A 5,394-nucleotide genomic window follows, 5' to 3' on the forward strand; every position below is an offset into this window, starting at 1 on the left:
ACTCCCTGGCTTGCCTCAAGTTTACATCAGAATTCTGGGGGCCGCAAGGTTCACAGAACTCATCGAGTCAAGGTGTCAGGATGGAAAGGGAGAGAATAGCTGGTTGTCAGTGCGTATCTACGCTATCATCCACTCAGAGGTTCTGGTTCCCTTCCAGACCTCAGTCATTGGTCATTGCTGCCAGTATGGCACCCTCCGGCCCTACCCTGCCGTTCCCATCATTAAAGCCTCTTTAAGATCCTGACTCTCCTCTGAGTCACACTTCTGTGGGGGAAAATTCCACTGTGGGGCATTGCTCTGATCTGGGGAAAGCTTGCATCTTCCAGTCCTAGACTCATCTGCTGTTGCAATGCCATTGTCTGACACAAGGAACTCTTGGAGGCTTACACCACCCGGAGCACAGTTAAGCTTCCTCATCAGGCTCATGGCCAGGCCCGGGGCTCGCATCTCCCCCATCACACCCCCAGGAACCACCCAGGGACAGAAGCCTGGGTCTCCTCTGCTCTCCTACCTCCAAGCTCATCCCATTTCCTCAATCCTCAGCTCACCCCCCCTCCCTCCAACCCCACAATTGCTCGAGAAAGCCACCAGGTCTCATCATGCACCCTCTGCAGCTCTCCATCACTCAGGATAGGAGATCTTTGTTTACCTCTGTGAGGGAGACACTGGCTCTGATTCATCATGTATTCTTCCAAATGGGAAGAGGCTTTTTTGAAGAATGGTCACTTGTTAATTTCACAGCATTTTAAAAGTCTACCTTCTCCTATGCTGCCACTTTCCCAGGGACAGGAAGGCAAAATGCCTCATGTCCCCAAGTGCAAGTACACAAAAGGAAGGAGAGAGTTGGAGAGAATAGGAAACATGAGAAAGACCTATCAGTGAGAATCACACAATTTCTCACCTTATTACCTTTTTTGATGACGTGCAGTCAAATTGAGGCAATTCTGTGATCGAGGGAAATATTTGCTCAGCCCCTACTGTAGGCCAGCATGGTGCTCAATGCTGGGGCACAAAGATGAATGAGAGTGAGCCCCTCCGTCTCACCCAAGTAGATCTCATTCTCTCCACTGCTTTGATTTAAGCTCTGTAATTTTTCAGCTATGGTATCATCTTCTCACCGGTTTCCCTGCTTCAAAGCTCATTGTCCCGTCTTTTGTGCCTGCTCCTTACCCTTCACTTTTACTAAAACGTACACCTAATTGTATTATTCTTTACTTAAAAATTTACAGTGGCTCCCATCATCTTTGGGACAGAATGCCAGGCACAGTCTTCGTTCTTAAAATTATTTCCCTTAGTTCTCAAAGCAATGCTGTCAGGTAGCCATTGTGATCTCAATGTTATTAACAAGGAACCTGAAGATCAGAGAGCTTAAGCCATCCTGACCAAGCTCACAGAGCTGGCAGAATTAAGGGTCAAAATCAGCTTTCTTGCCTCTAGACCCACGGCTTTTAATGCTCCGGTCTCCTTAATTCATCTCCCCTCTTACATTAAGGAGTGATCTATGTAGTAAGACTACCACTACCATTAATGTCATGACTACTAACACTACAACAAGTAACTATCACCTGGGATTTCATGCCCTCATTTATCTTCGATATAGAGAAGGAAGGAGGAGAAAGACACTTACCTAGTTGGTCAAGTCGGTCGATCAGCCAAACGAACCTTGGCAGTCCATGGGTAACAAATTTCGAGCCAAATCACCCTTGCATGCAGTGTATTTTATACAAAGACTTAACGATAAAATACTTAGTTTATAAACCATCACTGTGAGAGTAGAATAAAAATTCCAGTCTCCTGAATCTTCTGTCCACTAACCCAAAATGCAACAAATAAATCCACTAATCTAAACAAACAGAAACCTTGCCATAAGTTAGCCCCGTGTAACACACAACTTAACACGTTTGAAAGCTTTACAATATGACAATTAATTACATCTCTAGGAAGCATGTGGTACAGCTAAATGGCGATTCACAGGCAAACCTCAAAAACACCAACATTGCTTATGACTGTTAACCTCACTCAAAAATTTTTCCCTAGTGGTTTCAATATTCAGTTGGAAGAGTGACAGTTGGAGTTAATGGTTTTCTTTTCTCACCTTTCCTCAGAAACCAGTCCATCTCGCTATTGCAGTGTTTTGCAACCTTTTTAAACCCATGGCCTCTTTGGATAAACCCGGAAATCTCATGACACCTTCCCTCCACCTCTGACTCCTACCCTGACCAGTGGGTTTTGTGTGTTCAGAAAATAAATTCTATTTCCTGCATATCACGTCAGACAAGAAAAAAAACTATGGTGGTTAAGTTTTCAAATTATTATGTGACAAAGGCATTTTGCTTTCCGAATATAAAAATATATTTTGACATTTTTCCCCCAAATCACATATTATCCACTCTTAACACCCCACCCTATCTTCCTCCTTTTTCCAAACATTGCCTGGACAGCTACAAATGACGGATGGAACACATTCCCTTATCTCCTCCAACAAAATAGTGGTAAAGGAGTAAAAAAGGAAAAGGAGAGACTTGTTCACATTTTTGGAAGGTGTAAAGCAGGTGGTGGAGTGGTGGCTGATGTGATAGAAGAAGAAACTTAAACCTACAATTCATATCCAAGGGGACACCAAGGAGAAGTACACTTATGTGCCCTGGAGAACTCAGCAGAAAACACAGGGACACATGGCCAGGGGTAAGGCTAGGCAAAATAGGTGCCTGGATGGCTTGAAATCCCAGATGTGTGTTCATATCCCACCTTCCTCTATCCCCATGCAGACGTGCCAGCAGCCAAGTGCTCCATTGCCCACGACTGACAGCCAGGTTCTATTCCCCACTGAAAGTGAAAGGGAAGGCTTGTATTCAGAAGCACCAAATACAGAAGAGGGTCGCAGGGAGGTACAAGACTGTAAAGGGGGTAGTCTATTGAAAATTTTGCATAATCTCAACTCCTTTTGCAGAATCTCCTATCTTAATAAATGGAATTGTTGGGTTTTTTTTTTCAGTTGTTTAGACAAAAAAACTCAACAAATACCTCATACTTTATAAAAAATTAACCAAAAATTAATCGTAGACAGAATGTAAAATATAAAGCTATAGCTGTTCTAGGGGGAAAAAGATGAGAGGAAATCTGCACAACTTGGGTTTGGCCAAATTTTTGAACATGAATCCAAGAACATATGACGTGAAAGAAAATGGAATTTATCAAAATTAAAAATATTTGCTCTATGAAGAGCACTATTAAGAAAACAGAAAGAGCCACACACTGGGAGGAAATATTTGCGAATCATATATCCAATAAAAAACTTTTGTCTAGAATATATAAATAACTGTCACAACTCAACAATGAAAAACAAAGAAAACAAACACATCAATTTTTAAAAAATGAGCAAACAAGCGATATGGACACTTCACCAAGAAGATATATAGATGGCAAATAAGTATGAGAGATATTCAACAGGGGCTCCTGGGTGGCTCAGGCAGTTGAGCATCCAACTTTTGATTTCGGCTCAGGTCATGATCCCAGGATTGTGGGACTGAGCCCTATGTTGGGCTCTGTGCTGAGCATGGAGACTGCTTAAGATTCTGTCTCTCTCTCCCTCTGCCAATCTCCCCAGCTTGCACATGCACTCTCTCTCTCACTCGTTCTCTCTAAGGGGGGGGGGGGGGGGGAAAGATGTTCAACATCATCAGTCATCTAAGAAATGCAGATTAAAATCCCAAGGAGATACTACTACATATCTACTGAAATGGCTAAAATTTTAAACGCTGCAATATCACATGCTGATGTGTATTCAAGAGCAACTAAAACTCTGATCAGAATGCAAAAAGTTACAGCCGTTTTGAGAAAATTTTAGGAGGATCTTATAACGCATGTGATAAGGAGAGCCACATTTCTTGCTGTCATAGAAGGAACAGAAGTTACAAATAAACAAAAGGTAATGCTAAGAAGAACCCTATTGTGCTGTGTTGAAGAAGAAAGTCTCACGGTAAACTCATGATTTTTTAAACATGCATACAGAGGAATAGAAACAGAAATAAATATAGATTTGTGTCTGCATGAGTTATAATAAATAGATAGACAAATATGGCTATTGATTTATCTATCTCTCCAAGCCAAGACTACTTATAAGTCCCAGAAGCAATGAAATCCCAGTAGCAACCTAGTACCTAGATCTTGGTTTTGAAATACCGTTCTATGATAAAAGAAACCAGGGTTTCTTGGACAAGTGGTTGATTCCAGTGTTGGAACAAGGAAAATAAAAAGTAGCCTGGGAGCCTTTTGTGATGCCGCAAAGGAAGTGTTATTCAAAGAAAAGAAGAAAGAAAAAGACCTGTGAAAAGATTAAATAAATAAGAAAGAAAAGGCAACTGTTCTTCACAACATTCCAATTAATAAGCATGCAGGGAATAAGGGAAATAGGAAATCATCATTAGAACACCGCAGTAACAGGTACTTGCGCCCCTGATTCTCATGGAAAGGCAATATTGGTTGGTATTGTCTACTTCACATTTCTTTCATGTGATTAGAGAAATTGAGTCCTATCTGGCTTTTGTCACAGATATTTTGAGTTTTCTGTCATGTAAATCCAATAGAATCCTATGAAGAGGAAGAGAAGGCTCTAAAAGTTTCATTTGACTCTTTCATTCAAAAGTGCTCTGGGCTGCCAGTGCCCTGGTCATTGATAGTATAGGGAGAGGAACCAGTGAAAGCATTTCCCCATGTTGGAAGAGCTCATCCTGTCCTTTCCAAACTCTGGAGCTTTCATACACATCTTTCTTTCCACTGATTTGTGTTACTTCCTGATACCTGGTGCTGTGTGGCTTACAGAGTGCCCTTTTGCAGAGTAGGGCCCGGCCTCAGGGTGTTTCTGTTCATGGGCCAGTGGTGGAACCATGATAGGAGTCCCTCTTCTCCCAGGGCTCTCCCTAGGAAGCTTTCTTTGCCTCCCCATCACACCCCTTCCCACACCCTCAGCCCCATCTCTCAACCCTGATTACACTAGACGTTGGTGATTTGCTTGTCATGCCCCCTATGCTGTGATCTTGAGGGCAGTGCCTCCATCTTGGTGCCTGGCATGCAGCACTTAGACAAAACAAAACAAGATGGAGGAGACCAAGGCACCACATGGTGGGTCTGCGTATGTAGAGGCTCCATGATGCCAGGCCCTGGGGCCCTGAAGTCAGCCTTAGATCCTGAGGCTGTTGAAGTAAGTCCTAAGACCGTGAGTCAGTGACCCTCGGGATGACATGGGGTCCGGGTTTGCTGATATTTCTCCCCAAGTTTCTCTTGGTGGTGTTAGTGGTCACCAGAGGGGCAGAGAGGGGAGCCCCCACATGAAACATCCTGAGAGCACTTCCCGCCATACACTCAGAGCATCATGGATCAGCTCTTCACTCCACA

General features: G+C 43.1%; 1 non-coding gene across 1 annotated transcript; it reads left to right on the forward strand.

The window, feature by feature from the left end:
* The first annotated feature begins 4,630 nt into the window (after positions 1-4,630).
* LOC131513300 (small nucleolar RNA SNORA71) lies at positions 4,631-4,762 on the forward strand. The gene has a single exon (XR_009262519.1). It is a non-coding gene; the product is annotated as a small nucleolar RNA SNORA71 (small nucleolar RNA).
* Positions 4,763-5,394: the final 632 nt, after the last annotated feature.

Source organism: Neofelis nebulosa, chromosome 5, assembly GCF_028018385.1.
Source record: "Neofelis nebulosa isolate mNeoNeb1 chromosome 5, mNeoNeb1.pri, whole genome shotgun sequence".
NCBI classification, from domain to species: Eukaryota; Metazoa; Chordata; class Mammalia; order Carnivora; family Felidae; genus Neofelis; species Neofelis nebulosa.